At 49.4% G+C, this 16,660-nt stretch overlaps 1 protein-coding gene across 2 annotated transcripts in view; it reads left to right on the forward strand.

Annotated features, from left to right (window-relative positions):
* The first annotated feature begins 795 nt into the window (after window positions 1-795).
* Window positions 796-16,660, forward strand: part of SLC16A1 (solute carrier family 16 member 1) — a 156,562-nt gene continuing 140,697 nt past the window's right edge. Inside the window, exon 1 of one of the 2 annotated variants that reach the window (XM_085640905.1) lies at window positions 796-992. The gene's annotated coding sequence lies outside the window, so the exon portion shown is untranslated. Of the gene's footprint in view, window positions 993-1,039; window positions 1,160-16,660 lie in introns of those variants that run through there. The other variant, XM_085640906.1, reaches the window with a different exon arrangement.

Raw genomic sequence — 16,660 nt, forward strand, 5'->3', positions numbered from 1 at the left:
GGTCGGCTGGATCATTCAAATCCCGGCGGACGGGAGGAACAGCTAATGAGGTGAGGGTTTCTTTGTGATCCCACCCTCGTCGCCAGTGTCGGGGCCTAACAGTGGGGCATATTACATGTAAGCAATGAAGACAAACTCACTTATGGAATGCTGGTATGGACCGGAAGTCCCGAGCAACTCCGGCCTGTTTATTTAAAGCCTTCTGGCCACGCCTGGCCAGAAGGTGATACAATGTGTGTGTTGTGTTCCGGGTTGGGGGTCTCCACTCTTCGAAGCGGCCAACGACTAGACCGCTACACATTGCTTGCCTTTACTGTGTGGATGTCCGTATTTTGTCACTATGCCGCTAGGATATGTGGATATACTGTTTGCAGTATTCTGTGCAGTTGATGTTCACCTAGCGGCTTTATGATCATTTTCCTGTGACATTTCCATGTCGTGCACATTGTGCGGAATTCAGTATTATGTCCAGAAGTTTAATACGCTTGTGTCTATACAATTTAGCGTGATTTTCTTCTGATTCAACTAAAACAGTGTTGAATTTTCGACGTGATGTCGCGCAGTAAACTCTGTAATCGGTTGCTCTGGATGGTATTCCATGTATGTGCACAGTTGCAGTTTTTGTTCTCCTAAGAGTTTTATTTACAACCAGTATTTAGGTTGTTTCTCTACGAGTCGCAACATTGTGAAAGAGATGCTCTTGTGACTCCTAGCTCCAATTGAATTGATTGTTTCTGGGCAGAAGGCGGAGCCGGGGGGGCGGGCCGCTAGGGCGAACGCTCATTGGAGATCTGCAGCTTACGCACGAACCTGCTGCGTGTCAGCATGCGTACTGCTGCTAAAACAAAGTTGAGCGAGGAGGCTAGAGCGGGCCGCCGGCAGCTGCACGTTCACTGCAGCAGGAGCAGCGCGTGCTAGAGGCTGCGGCAAGCTGGTGGGGTCTGCTGGCGCCGACCAGCGTTTCCCGCGCCCATCTGTGGCGGCCTCGTTAGGTAAGGGCGCTCTGGTAGCGCGTGCTCCTTTGTGAGTCGTGAGTGAGGTGGCGCTGGCGCGAGCCCGTCATCGTCATAGGACTTGATAGAAGAAGGAGCAGCACGCGGATCGACTGCACGAGGATAGTGGCTGTAAAGGCCCCCTCCCTGGGCGGGACCTGTAAGAGGTAGAACTGGTTGCCCTTTTGTATGCGAGTCTAGGGTGTTAAAAGGCGCCCTGGCCTGCTATATGTTATAACTGGGACCTTACTGTTACTGACGTATTTTATTGGGTTGGTCTGTGGTATTACTCGTGCTTGTGAGGGGGTTAGCTCTGGATTTTACGTTGGTTCCACCACGCGGCCGTTTCTGGGCGAGTTATTTTTGCGGACAAAGTGGAAATGCACTCTTTAAGGTTCCATTTTGGGCGTGTTCGGAGGACTATATGATAAAAGACCCATTGCGGTCATTTGAGGGTCATTTCGTCGTCTTGAATGAATATACGTGTCATCGTGCTATCTGTTCACTGAGGATAGGCGTGAAATAGGGACGGACTTGTCTGGGCTCTTACCGAGCTGTAATTTTAAAACAAAAAACTGACCTTGATTCGGGACCGGACCCTATGTTCACGTCCCCCGCTCTTGCAGGCTAAACCACTGATCGATTGCTCAACAAAGATTGTAAAGCCCCTTCATGTAATTAAACAGGGGCGGCTGGTGACATTTGAAAGTGGTGGGCGTAAACAAAATCGCGTGACTGTATCAAGCGAGCGTAGCGGGCTATCCCAACTGTCATAAAGTCTGGTTGGAGGCGGGAGGGGGGTTCTTCCCCTGAGAACCTTTTGAAAAAAGATGTGGCAAATGGTGCATTTTCAAGCAAATTTGAGGAAGTAAGAAGGTTAATAAGGCACTTGTGAAAGCGTAGTTGTGACATCAATAAAAAAGATTTCACATGAAAATGATATTGGTAGCTGCCTATTCAGTATAACCACAGAATGACATCCCTTTTCTCTAGGATATACACTCAAAATACAACCTGCATCAATGATTGCCATTGCCTTTTATATACCAAAGTGTCACATCACCCATCAGTCTGTCATCATATGCACAGTTACCCCATAATATGGCAGACATACATTTCATGTAACTAATTAACCACCACAGACCATTCAGTGCCTTAGGATGCTTCTCATATTTTCCGCATATTCTGCCAATGCCATGATGTACTCCAGGGATTTCCCATTTGCCAATCAACCCCATGATGTTCCCATCATACCCTGTCTGCCATTTAGTGCCATGATGTGCCTCAGAACTCTGACTAACAACACTTAGAGCCATATTGTACTCCAGGGATCACCTTTTAACCATTCTATGGATATAATGTTTAAAGCTGTGATGTGCTCCAGGTAATCAATGGCTATAACAGGCTACAGATATTTTTTCCTAATCCAGTTAATGGCATGAGATACCCCAGGTGCACGTTATATGCCAACCGACCTCTTGATGGGCTCCAGTTATTGTGTTTTGCTAGTTAGCTCCCTTGGTGCTCTGGTATTCTCCTGCAAACCTGACAGCACAGTGTAACCCACAGAGGCTAGTCATTTAAACATTTTGCACAATCCATGAATTAATGTATTCCGATCCGCTGTCACACCTGCTCTAAGCAGCATAAACGCGTATCAACACCTCTCAGCGGCACAGATATAATAAACAGATAAAACAAACAGGCAGGCTAAGTTAACGTTTCAATGTAATTTAGCATGGGCACTGCCATCGAGCTATTCCTACACGCCTCACTCACCCTGTGCATTTCTCTCCCTGACTCACTGCAATCAGTGGAATGCCGTGGTGGTGGCAAACGGCATAATGCGAAGGAAGAGTCTCTTCGACAAAGAGAGCAGCATCCCATCAGCAGAAACAAACCAGGGGTTCAATCATGCGGTATGTTTTTATTTGTATAGCACGAACTCGACCCGAAGGAATCTGCGCGCTTTACATGAGCCCCAGCTGCACTGCATTATAGACAGGCACATTCATTCTTAGGCACGGAGAGATTTAACTTGAGTGATTTCAAATCACTTAAATCTGACCTTGCTTACTTGCCCGGAATCACAGGATGGTGAGCCTCCTGCCGAGACTCACTTGAACCCTTGAAAACCCCAGCCAGCTAAGAGGAAAGTTTAATTAATCTGGAGTCAGTCTTGCCCGGGCTGGGGGCCAGTAACAGGCGGCAGGCTGCTTTGAGAAAGCCACACGCCCAGATCCCCAGAGGCCGTGCATTGCAAGCCAAGAAGAAACGTCCAGTTAGCTGCAATTTATCAGCCAATTCGGGGTGCGAATATTTTTGACTGCCGGCTGACAGATCAGACAGTAGTCTCTGGGGGTCTGGAGGCACGCTGGGGCTTAGAGGCCTCACGTTGCTGAAGGCCATGAATAGGCCTTCAACGGCAGTCCGGCACAAGGCGGCAGCTGCGCTTATAATGTTACCCTCAGAAGTGGCCGAGATTGGGTTTTCGGCCTCGCACTTTTCCACCACAAGGCCCATTGTTACAGTGCCTTTAAAATGGCCTGTGTCCAGTCGCGGGGGGTGGGGGAGGTGTTGCGTGGGGGGAGTTTTAAAATAAATAAAAAAAAAAAAAATCCTACCTGTCCTGAGCAGGTCCGCCGTCTACGCTGCCTCGGGTCCGTTGACGCTTACAGCCCCTCTCAGCATATCCTGGCGCTGCCAGCAGCGCCAGGATTGGCTTAGGGCACGGTTACTCTTCGCCCGCCTGCCCATTAGGAGACCGAGTTTTGAGCCTTTGCTAAACCCTCGCTCTCCTAATGGGCATGCGCCAGCCTGTGCAGCCACTAGTGAGCATGACTGGGGACGGTGCGAAAATTCGCGCACTTTCCCCACTCATGCGCACTTGTGCTGCTGCCTGATGCCCCGGGTCCGTATGACAATCATGTCAGTCAACATGACGCCTGACCGCCCACCCCCTTCAGACTCTGAAGGGGGTGGGCGGTCTGACGTCATGCTGACTGACATGATTGTCAGTTCTCCCTCGGCGTCTTTGAACTTAAGTAAACTGATTCAGTTTACTTAAGTTCAACGACGCCGAGGGAGCTGCGGGCGGGGGGGATACGCCTCAATGGACGCACCGCGCCTGATGTAATACACGTTCGCAGTCTTGTTTTAATTTTTTACATGTTTTACTTTATCCCGAGTATTTGCTGATGCTACTGTAGTCTCTTTCATGCAAATTAACACTTCTGTGCAGTGAACTGATGGTGCCTTTTTGGTTAAGTTCATGATGTTTATGATGGGCCACAAAAGAGGGCTCCAGAGCTGAGTGTGAAAGGAGTGAGTTTCACGCACTCCTTTCACCCTCCTGGCGTATCTACAGAATTCACAGTTACCTATTCGCATGTGTTAATTAGAAATATCATTTTATGTGAAAGTGTGTGAAGGAGGTATACACATATTAAAATATGGACAACAACAAAGGAGAAGAAAATGTGCTTCCAAGTGAGGGACTAGGTTGTCTATGCAGAGAAGGGTGAAGTGAAGATGAAATCAGATACTTGCAGACGGAGAGTTAAAGTTGGTATTGAAGAGGAAATATGTGTGGAAGATGCCGGCAGAGTATTTCGGAATTGTCTGGTTAGAAAAAAAAAAAGCAGTGTCTAAAAGAGTGAGAGTGTAGAGAAACATGGTGTGAAAGCGATAATGGGAGTGACTGACACATTGTTAAGAGCACTACCGTATAAACTCATTTATTTTACTCCTCAATTCTGTTATCACACCAGGCAAGGTCCTGCCGATTTGGTGAGCATGGTAACTCCTGACATCATCACACACTGATCAGTTGAACAGGCATTTTTCGCCCGATAACTTAATTGAGGAGGATTAAAATAACTGATCAAATCACCAGAGAAATTATTAGGTTTACGGGTTCATTTGCTGTTGTATATTTCAAGATATAAAAATAAATTGTCATCGTAAAGGATAACCAGCATTTGCAATGTAATAGGTCTCGCATTACTGAAAGTTTGAGCTATTGTTGTTGCATTATTATATGCAAAGCCAATAGCTCAAACTTTCAGTAATGCGAGACCTATTGCATTGCAAATTCACCTCTGTCACTAAGATTTTTGTATGGAGTGGCAGCGGGACCGTGGTGGTGGGATTATTACAAAAGGGAAGGGACAACTGTTATTTCACAATCTGGAGTAACTGCTGGTCTGTGGTGATTTATTGCCAATTTTGAAAAAACATCCTGGCTTACCCACAACAGGATTGTCATGAGTTCGGAAGCAAAATTCTAAACTAGATTTGGATCACACAAAAAAAGTTATTCAGCACTGGGTAGGACGTGGCGGCCAGCTAGGTATCAGGTCGCAGAAGTGCCTGACTTCTGGGATGCATGCAAGAGAGCGGTAGAATGGCAGAGAGACAGCTGACTAGCCACTGCAGTTTTATTTACTGATACTAGACAATGTGTTCCTGCCTTGAAGCAGCGGGGCCTCACCTTTCCCCTTCATCCAGGCTGACGCGGAGCGCTGGATGAGAGCCGTGCAAGAGCTAGGGAAAGGCCGCAGGGCAGCAGCAAGGATTCCCCTCTGGGGGAAAGGTAGTAGCAGCAGCACACATGCTGAGTTCGGCCTGCAGGCAGTTTGTTCTTGGGAAGGAAATTGAGAGGAAGTCTTGTACAGGCAATACAGTACTGTATTCACAAGCTCCAATAGCTATTTCTCCCCCCTCTTTAAGTGCATTTAAAGAGGTATACAAGGATTCACCCCGCAAAACTAAACAATCACTGTTGCACACTGGCCCAACAAGAGCGGTGGGAGCGGCTGGAATGTTAAAAGATGAAGCCCGGTTTATCATTTGTTCGGTTCGGGTTTATTTTGGAACTTTTCGCGATGTGGGACATTTGGATGTCCCACATTATTTCTGCGTACGCAACAGCATTTTAACGTGGAAACACACAAAATGTACATTAAACATTGTTATAAAGTTTTAAAAAATGCACGTACAAAGACAGCAAAAAAAAAAACAAGCACGGAATCGAAACCAGTGGTGTGCGCGCACCACAGAGGAGCAGGGGTGAGGGAGCACGGCAGCGAGGCGAACGTGCGCTGCTGCGCTTAATAGACACCGATGGGGATGGGCAGAGCAAAGGCGGGACATGCGCCCGCCTTTGCCCAATTGCGTGCCTTATTTTTTAAAAAACGCGCTATAGCCAATGGCAGCCGGCGAAAGCAAAAACACGCACGAGCGTGTGGTCAGCTTTCAGAACCCCCCGCACTGCAACGTAAGGCGCGAGACCTAAAAAGGAACACAATAGTTATCTGTTGAGCCTGAGAACTGGGTAGCCTGGAAATTGTGGTAGCAGTGGTTGTGAAATCCTATACAATATTCTATTGTTCTGATGCTAAAAGTGAAAAGATAATATAAACCCCTAAAGAACTATGTAAGGACGAAGCGCTTTGGCTATGACCGGATACGAGGATTAGACCATTATCAATAAAGAAAATCAATTTTACAAATGGAGTCTGTGCATCATGTGAAATATTGTTGTTGGCATTTATCAATGGATTTATCAATGATCTTCGATAAATATTTGGTGTTGGGCTGAGTCAATAGTATATTTACTAAAGTCATTGATCCCTGGATGCAATAACACAACACGCAAGGTACCCTGGTACTGCTCATAAGACACCCCGAATGTTAGTATACATGTTTTTAGCCTCTGGGAAAGGTTTTGTAGTTATGCCTATTTGCCACGCCCCTTTAAACCCTTGCCCCCATTAATTATCCCACTTAAACCACCGATAGAGGATGTACTCAAAGGATTGAGTTGATCCCATTAAAGTATTTAAGGGTGGTGAGACCTATTTGAAAAGAGGATACCCATTCAAAGGTCTATGAAGATTTTGCTCAATAATATGCAAGATATAACAGAAAATCAGAGGCCCTGGGTTGGGGTCAATTTGTGTGTTCTTTTGTGGGACGGAGTGTCTTGGTGCTGTCTTTGTCGTATCTTGTGGTACTGCATGTCTTGGGGTTGTGAACTAGATATAAGGTATGGTAATCTCTGGGTGTTCTGTACAGGCATTTAGTTTGACGCAGGTTTCTAGTGCTACCGTGAGTAGCCACTGAGATGTCCTTGAAAATAATGAGATGAAGGACTGTATTATGGAAAGTGGCCAGGGGGTGCAACGGGTATGTGCACCCGCTTTACATGCCCTGGGACACTTTCGTCTTAGAGAAAGGGCAGCTGATGCTTGTGTGTCACTTTCTGTAATACAGATAGCGCTGGTGCACATATAGCGCCAGCGCTTTCACCAGAGCGTGTTCCCTCACTTGCATGGTGCGGTGGCCCCGTGCAGATTAGGGAATTCCTTTGCCTCTGCACCTTGCGCTGTATTAGATGTGGGAGCAGAGCCAAAGAAGCTGTCAGGAGGCGTACTGCTAGAGCGCCGCTCTTTCAGCCTCCCCTCCCCTGGTGTTTGTTCCCGTCCACACCTGTTTTAAGATGCGGCGTGGCGGATACAGGAAAAGTGTGTATTAGGGCCCTTGATAGTCCACAATATCTCCTTACTGTGGGACTGGTATTGGGTTTTTAATCAGACCTTCTAACTTTTTACAATTTTTTTTTAAAAATTTCATATGGCCATACATGACTAGAACTGATGTATTAGGACAGATGGTGTTGAATGGATGTGGTGTGAGGGTGGAACAGGTTAGTGGCAGGAACCTTTACTTGGTCCATTTGAAATACTGCTACAATGTATTGCAGTTTAAGAGAATACACCAGGTGAAATTTATTAAGAATCAATGTTTTGGAATAACATTTGCTGACCTGCTTGACATCTTAGTAAGTTTTAGAGAGAAAAGAACTATTAATCAGTAAAAGCATCAAGGTATTGGAAAACCTGCTTTCCTTGCCTATGCATGCTACCCACCATTGGAGCCAGGACTTTTGTAAAAATGTTTATCACCCATGCATTGGATATTGAGCCTTTTGAGTCAAATTTGATTTAAAAAAACTTAAGCAGATCTTTCCCTGGCCCCATGCAGTTACGCATTTGCAGGAGTACGGTCAGGCTGGGTGTAGTTGCCTGTAGGAGGAGTTGCTCTGCCTCACCCCTATTATGAAAGGGTTTGAGATAAGCTCTACCTCCATATTCAGGAAAACCAATAATTCCTTGAACAAAACCAGTGTCTCTACCTCCAGGTGGTGCTGGTATCGTCCATCCATGTGTTTGTTTTTTTTTTGTTTCTTTGTTTACAAATAAAATACCTAACTTTTCTTACTGAACTGCTGTCATCCATAATTGTTGTTTTTGTTTATTGTAGGGAATAGTGAAACCACTGTTGCCTTCTCTTTATCTAGCTATAAAATCTATTTTTGCTCCAAAGTCTTAGGAGACCTCGCTCCATAATATTGGTTCATCGTGATACTGGGATGGTTTCAGAGCTACTGGAATAGCTTCAGAGCCCATAATGCCACTCTTGAAAATCCCCCTTCCCTTCCCTCCCCCCCCCCCCCCCTTCCTCTCCACAGCAATTTAATGGAGGCACGAATCTATGCCTCTCAGGTATTGCTCTAGCTATGGATAAAGACTGGGCATATTTTAAAAGACCACTAGGGCAGGTCCTTTCTGGGGATACATTAAAATAATAAATGTGCCTGTTTAATCTTAGCCGCGATATACAACAAGACAAACAGGAAATCCAAATTGAAAGATCCATATCTTGTTTCATAAGAAACGGAAGAGTCCCACAAGTGCATGACAATTGGAGCACACAAACATCTGTGACTAGGCAACATCTCATGATTAAGGACCGTGAGGAAGACTAGGTTTGAGGTAATGTATGTACCAGGATATGTTTTATGTTTGGCTTCATGTAGGGGATCTTGTAAGATAAGGGACCTTATCTAGGAGCATGTATCACTGGCTACATGATGGTCTGTATAGAGGTGATATAATATGGCATTTTTAACCATCTTCACTTGTTTCATATTGTTGGAAAGTGGGTTATTGGTAGGGGCAAATGTAGGTCTGCCACTGGCAAGAAGGCCACTAACACATAATAGGACCCAGCATAGGTCTTAGAAAATTATTCCTATGCTCAACCCTTGGTAATGTGGCTGCGAGCAGACAGGCTTAACTTCAAAGACAGGTATGTAAAGCATCCAAAAACACCATTTCGGTAAATAATCAAGACCCAATACAAAATAAAAATCCAACACCAATTTATAAAAATAGGTAATTTTTTTATCTTTTCAATGACTCCAAAACGAAAAAAATCCACTGTAGGGGAACCAGAGATATGAATTTTTAAAGATTAGTCACTTTCTAGGGCTTAGAAACCAACAGTGCCCCTTTTTAGTCATTTCGTTTTCTCTGACAGGGACACACCTTTAGAAACGGTTCTGGAGAATATCTCCCCACTGTGTAGCCTTCTCCAGCAGGCTAGGTCCAGTTAGAACTCCTTCCTGAAGTTCTGCTTGTGGGTCCCAAAGTATCCCAACACACAGTCCAAGGTTCTGGAATCTCCAAGAGGGTCCTTGAAAGTGTGAAACTTCAATTTCGCAATCCCCTTGAACAAAACCATTTCAAATCCACCGGTTCTCCAGGCTGGGGATTCTTTGTGGGGATAGAAGTGAGGTCCTGTGCACACGTGTTAGGATGGTAATCTGGGTGTGCCCGATAAAGATCGAACAGATATCAAATATTTCTTGTCTTCGAAATTATGATGGTCGACATCAGGTGTATTATAAGCAAAGATTTCTTTATATACGTTAATTCAGACCAATACAGAGTGAACACCGACACGTGTTTCGTCACAACGTGTTAAAGTTGTGACTCTTCAGGGCTGGGAAGGACACAAAAACAAAAGGAATAAGTAAAAAGAAAAAAAACAAAAGAAAAAACAAAGGGCTATTTTAGCCCTTTTTATTTTTTTTGTTTTTGTGTCCTTCCCAGCCCTGAAGAGTCACAACTTTAACACGTTGTGACGAAACGCGTGTCGGCTGATTTGTTTTCACTCTGTATTGGTCTGAATTAACGTATATAAAGAAATCTTTGCTTATAATACACCTGATGTCGACCATCATAATTTCGAAGACAAGAAATATTTGATATCTGTTCGATCTTTATCGGGCACACCCAGATTACCATCCTAACACGTGTGCACAGGACCTCATTTCTAGTTGTTGGTGTGGGTCTCGACCCACTCAGTTGCAGGGGTTATTTCTTTGGGTTTGTTTCCCCTGACCTATTAGCAACGTACTCACCCAGTTTTCTAGTGACACCCACGACGCACACGCCCGAGCGCCATTTCTTCCTCCATTCCAACGAAACCCTCCACTATTGTAATTTCTTTGTGGGGATGTCCAGGTGAGCTCTGTTAACCTGTAGCTTGCAGGGAGTCTCCTTCTTAGTCCTTTTGTAGCAAGGTAATCCACAGGGCTGCAGTGTTCAGATGGTGCAGTTTTCAGAGGTCAGGCCTTAGAAGTCTTTGCACAGCAGAACTTCGCACCAGGGCACGTCTTGCTTCAGTAAGTTTCAAGCAGCAGATCTGGAGGGCTCTGCCCCTCTCAGATACTTATTCAAAATTCTCTGGGCCAAGCCACAGGTCACCTCTGACCAATGAAAGCAGGGTAACTCCTCATAGTGATGACCACATCCTGCAGAGTGTGGCATTTTGTTTTCCCAGAGGGCATCATTCTTCCAAATCCATAATGGCTATTTTTCCAGCAAGGAGGTAAGAGCTGGCTAAATGCACCGCTTGGGATGGCTTATTTCAATGGACTCTCCCCCACCATCTGCACATACCTTCCTTAAGCATAGCCCTCACTCCTGGTCAAGAGTGTCAGAGTGAAACTGAAACCCAGGCCTCCCCTCTGACTTTGAAGAGCATAGTTTACGACTCCACCTCCTGGCCTGGCATACCTATAGACCAGCACACTGCCCTCCCAGCAGAGTGGTTCTTTATCACCTCTTCAAAGCAGCCTGGCTAATCCACTTAACTCTGACCAATCGGGGCAGACCACTGGAAGGCTGAATTGGGACTTACAAACAAGAAAGTCTTATAACTTCTTGTATGTACACTTTAGGAGAAATTCAACAATATAATATTGTTGCATTTACTACTACCATTCTGGGAAGTCTTTGAATGGTCCGGCTAGTCCTCTCCTATGAATATTTATTAATCATTAACTTCCTACCATGTTAACCTATGGGCCTTGGGGTTTGCAATGGGGAAAATGACGTGGGCCAGTCTTCTAGCACCAGGGCTTATAAAAACCTATTTTAGGGGTTCTCAATCTGTAGAAATATTGCAGATTCTCCTTTTACTGTGTTTCTAGTATCAAAATCGAATTTGACCAGCAATTTACTGTTTCAAAGCAGTCCTGGCACTCAGTGCTGCTTTTAAACTGACCTCAGGCTTCAGCACTGCACACATGCTAGTGCAGAAAAAGCTGCTGGCCTCTAAACTGCCATACCCCAGGGTACTGGGGACTTCTAGGTAGTTTCAATCCCCTGCCCTATTAGATACTAGAGGCTTATGGGGTAGGTCATACCAATTACAGGGGTACCCCACCATACCATAGTGTACCCTAGTGTATGTTGGGTGTTTTAACTGTATTCTAATGTGTTCCTTTCAGCTTGGCACTGGCACTGGCACTGGCCCTGGGCCTGGTTAGGCAGAGCCCAGGGTCAGTCAGAGTCCGTTACCACCAGTTCCAGTTAGCAAAAAGTTGGGGGGTGCCCAGGGCACAGGATGACTTTGCAACATAGCCCCCCTCCAAACGAAAGGTGATGGGTTACTAACCTACACCCTGGTAGTCCTCATCAGCTAAGTGGAAAAACCTGGTAAGTCCATCTGCATTCGCATGGGCAACCCCAGGTCTGTGTTCCACTGTAAAGTCCATTCCCTGTAGGGAAATGGACCACCTTAACAACTTGGGATTCTCCCCTCTCATCTGCATGAGCAAGGCTGAGAGGTCTGTGGTCAGTTTGAACACGAAAGTGAGTCCCAAACAAATATGGTCCCAATTTTTTCAGTGACCACACCACAGCAAAAGCCACTCTCTCAATGGCACTCCACCTCTGCTCTCTGGGAAGAAGCCTCCTACTAATAAAGGCAACTGGCTGATCAAGGCCCCCTTCATTTAGCTGTGACAACACTGCCCCAATCCCTTGCTCCGAAGCATCAGTCTGAACTACAAATTCTTTTGTGTAGTCAGGGGCCAGTAACACTGGTGCTGAACACATAGCAGATTTCAGAGTGTCAAAAGCCTTCTGACACTCTGGGGTCCAAATCACCTTTTTGGGCCTCCTTTTAGAAGTCAGTTCTGTTAGGGGCCCACAATGGTCCCCTCATTTTGAACAAACCTTCTATAGTACCTTGTCAGTACAAGGAATGCCCTGACCGGAGTCTGGGTAACAGGAGCTGTCCAATCCAAAATAGTTTGGATTTTAGCTTAGAGAGGCTGTACATGGCCCCCACCTACCAGGTGGCCCAGGTACACCACCGAACTCTGCCCTATTTGGCACTTGCTTGCCTTAATAGTCAGGCCTGCTTGCTGCATGGCCTGAAGTACTTCCCTTAGGTGGTTTAAGCGATCCCCCCCAGGTAGAACTGTATACAGCTATATCATCCAGGTAAGCTGCACTGAACTTTTCCAACCCAGACAAGACACTGTTCACCAACCTTTGGAAGGTGGCAGGTGCATTCTTTAATCCAAAGGGCATTACCGTGAACTGATGATGTCCCTCTGGTGTGGAGTGTTGGACAGGCCACACGAAGGGCTTGCTCCCTCCCCGCACGACAGGGCCCGAGCTCCGGGCCGCCAGGCATAACCCACGAAAAGCACCCGTACCCCGTCTCCCGACGGATCTTCTGCCCTCGGACCTCTACTCATCACGGGGCCCAGCCTCACCGGCTCCCCCGGCCGGTTCAAGCCGCCATCTTGGGCCCTGCACCACGAGGCCGCGTGGCCTCACCCCGACCCTAACCCCGGGCCTGACCGGCCCCGACATCCCGGCACCACCATCCACCCGGGAGGTGAGCGGACCACTTGGCAGGTCAATGGGAGGACGAAGTGTCAAGAGCTCTTCCCCCGCCAGGTGCCGATCGCCTCCAACTCCCCCAGGCGCTGGCTCCACCCCCTGCTGGGTGTCTGGACACCTTCATCCCGGGCCCTCCGACCTCCAAGTGCGAGGGTCCGGACATCAAAGAGCGCCTGCCCTATAACTGGGGCAACTCCGGAGCAGGAAGGCAGTTGTATCCTGGAGTCGAGAGACACCGAGAGAACTCAGCCTTGACGGACTACTGGCGCTGCCGTAGCCCGCTCTTGTGAACCATCGTCCTGCCTGCTGGCGCTGCCGCGGCCTTCTACAACATCCATCCTCGTCGGGACCTGCTGGCGCTGCCACGGCCCGTTGTAACGACCATCCTCACCGGGACCTGCTGGCGCTGCCGCGGACCGTACATCGACCATCTTTCCGGGACCTGCTGGCGCTGCCGCGGCCCGTTGTAACGACCATCCTCACCGGGACCTGCTGCCGCGGACCGTCCATCGACCATCTTTTCGGGACCTGCTGGCGCTGCCGCGGCCCGCACCAACTAAGCTCGAGGATTGTGAGCTAATCATCATCTCATCCAAACTACCTGACTGGTAGACCGACTGTCCCGCTACCCCTTACCCTACTTTGAGAGACTTGAATCGAGGGGACCCCTGAGTCCAGACCTCCTTGTACCATTCAACCGTACCTTAAGAAGTGCTTATAAAGAACACTGACCCTTATCCGTGTGTGATATCTGTCTGTGGGGGGGAAGTTACTTGTCTGTACGATCGCTGGAGACGGCTCTCCCCGGAGACCTCTCCTCCTGACCCCGGCCGACCCTCCCGGTCCGTCTATCCTTTCTAACATTGGTGGCCAGCGGCGCGATCCGAATCAACGCGTAATCGTACAGAGAGTAGCTCACCCCACGACAACAACACGATGTCAGCCAAAGATAGCAACTCCACCGAGAAATTCCAAATGGATAAATTAGAAGAATACAACCACCGCGAACTGAGACAATTCTGCATAGAACTTGGCATTGCTACCACCGGCCTGAGTACCAAAGATGATCTAAAGCACGCCCTAGAGTCGTGGACAGAAACTGGGGTCGCCGGACCCTCCGACCAAAGCAGCATCACACCAGAGGGGAACGCCACGGCTCCCGAGGAGCGGGGAACGGGCCTCTCGCAGGAGGAAATCCGAGAAAGAGAAAGAACCAGATTGCACGAGTTGGAAATGGCACGACTCAAGATGGATGGGGAACTCAAGTTAGCTGAACAGAAACTCAACCTCGAGCACATGCGGCTCCGAGATGAACGAGATGAGAAGCAGAGACGGAGAGAGCTGGAGGAGAAAAAAATAACGCTCGAGCACGAGCGCAAACTGGCCGAAATAGAACTTCGGAAACAGAATAAAGAACTGGGGGTGCCTGAGCGACCACACCCCCCGGGGCCAATCGAGAAAAAAGTCCACATCCCCAAGGATGTTGTCCGAGAAGACGACATACAACAGTGGTTTAAAGCCTACGAGATCGCCATGACCTCCCACCGGATCGACCGGAGTGATTGGGGAGCCGGACTCTGGGGGAGGTTTATCAACGAGGGGCGCGATGCCCTACTGCAGCTCCCAGATCACCAAATGTCGTCCTACGACCACATGAAGGCTGCCCTCCTCACCCGCTACGGCCTCACACCCGAGATGTACCGCCAGAGGTTCAGAGATTGCACCCGGATCCCAGGTACAACTTGGGTAGAATACGTGAACTATTTCAGCCGTGCCTTCGAGGGTTGGATAAAGGGGAGCCAGGTCACCACCTACGAACAACTCTTTAACCTGATGGTATGGTAGCACCTGTCGAACAACTGCTTCGTCGAGCTCAGGCAGCACCTCCTCGACAGTAAGCTGACTGACCCCCGGCAGCTCGCCGCCGAAGCTGACCGGTGGGAAAGCACCCGAGTGGGCCGGAGGGGGCCACACTAACAGAACAGAAACAACCCAGGCCAGCACCGTCCTCGGGGAGGAGGAGGGGGCCAGGGGCGAGGGAGAGACGCCTTGCCCGCAACACCCGTGGCCAGCACCCCGGCTCCGGCCGGTCGGGGCAACCCCCCGTGGCGTCCTGGGGTCCGAGCCAACGTCACGTGCCACCGATGCCAGCGAGTCGGCCACTACGCCAATGACCCGAGCTGTCCGCAGAACCAAACACCCAAGCCCCGCCAGGTAGCTGCCGCCGCCCTGGGGGAAGAGCGATCATTGGAGGAACCAGAAGAGTATGAGCCGGCCCAGCAAGAGTGGGAACCGGCCGCCATGGTCCTGGCGTGCTTAGGGGGAAGAGACATGGTCCCGCGGGCTCCCCTACCCGCTAACACCAGGAAATACGGTCAGTGGGTGACCATTAATGGACAGCGAGCCGAGGCCTTGCGTGACACAGGCGCCAGTGTGACGGCCGTCCGCTGTCACCTGGTGAAGCCCGAGCAGATCCTGCCGAACATTCTCTGCCCCGTCCGCTCGGCAGACAACTCTGAAAGTATGTGTCAAATGGCCTGCGTGCCATTCGAATGGGGAGGGGTCTCCGGCCTGTTGAAGGTGACGGTCCGGGACGATGCCCCCGTGGACTGCCTCCTGGGGAATGACCTCGAGAGTTCCCCGTGGGCCACCGTTGAGAGAAGAGAGCACCTGGGGATGCTGGGCCTCCCGGACTGGGCCTGCGTAACCACCCGGTCCATGGCCGCCCGTGCCGTCCCTCGAGCAGAAGAACCAGAATGGCCAGCACCTCCGCCCCAGTAGAAGACAACGACGAGGCCAGCCTCCCAGACCCGACGGCCGAAGGGGGCGCGCAACCCCAGGACCTTCCTGACCTGGCTCAGTGGCGTCAAGGGGGGGGGCCCACCCAAGCACAGTTCCGCCAGGAACAAAAGACCTGTCCCTCCCTCGAGGGACTCCGCCAACAAGCCAGCGCCCAGAACGCAGGGGACTCCACCGGAACTCACTGGGTCTACTGGGATAACGACCTGCTATACAGCGAGCAAAGAATCGCCGAGCTGGGGGCCGGTCGAGTACTGGTGGTACCTCTCCGCTTCAGAGACTTTCTGCTCAACCTGGCCCACGATGTCCCCCTGGCTGGACACCTGGGCCAAGATAAAACGTACAGCCGCCTAGTGACCCACTTTTTCTGGCCGAAGATGAGGAACGACGTCCTGAACCACTGCCGATCTTGCCCCACATGCCAAGCCAGCGGGAAGAGTGGTCGGAAGCTGAAAGCCCCTCTGCAACCCTTCCCTGTGGTCACCACCCCGTTCGAGAGGGTGGGGATAGACATCGTGGGGCCTCTGGACCCCCGCACGGCACAAGGACACAGGTTCATCTTAGTACTGGTGGACCATGCCACCCGCTACCCCGAGGCGGTGCCCCTACGGACCGTGACAGCTCCGGTGGTTGGCCGGGCCCTAATGGGGATCTTCTCCCGGGTAGGCTTCCCCCGAGAAGTCGTCAGCGACCGAGGCACGAACTTTATATCCAAATACATGAAGTCCCTCTGGCAACAATGCGGGGTCACCTACAGATTCACGACCCCCTATCACCCCCAAGGGAACGGACTAGTGGAGCGTTTTAACCGCACCC

This window comes from Triturus cristatus, chromosome 1_1 (genome assembly GCF_964204655.1).
Source record: "Triturus cristatus chromosome 1_1, aTriCri1.1, whole genome shotgun sequence".
In the NCBI taxonomy this organism is placed as follows: Eukaryota; Metazoa; Chordata; class Amphibia; order Caudata; family Salamandridae; genus Triturus; species Triturus cristatus.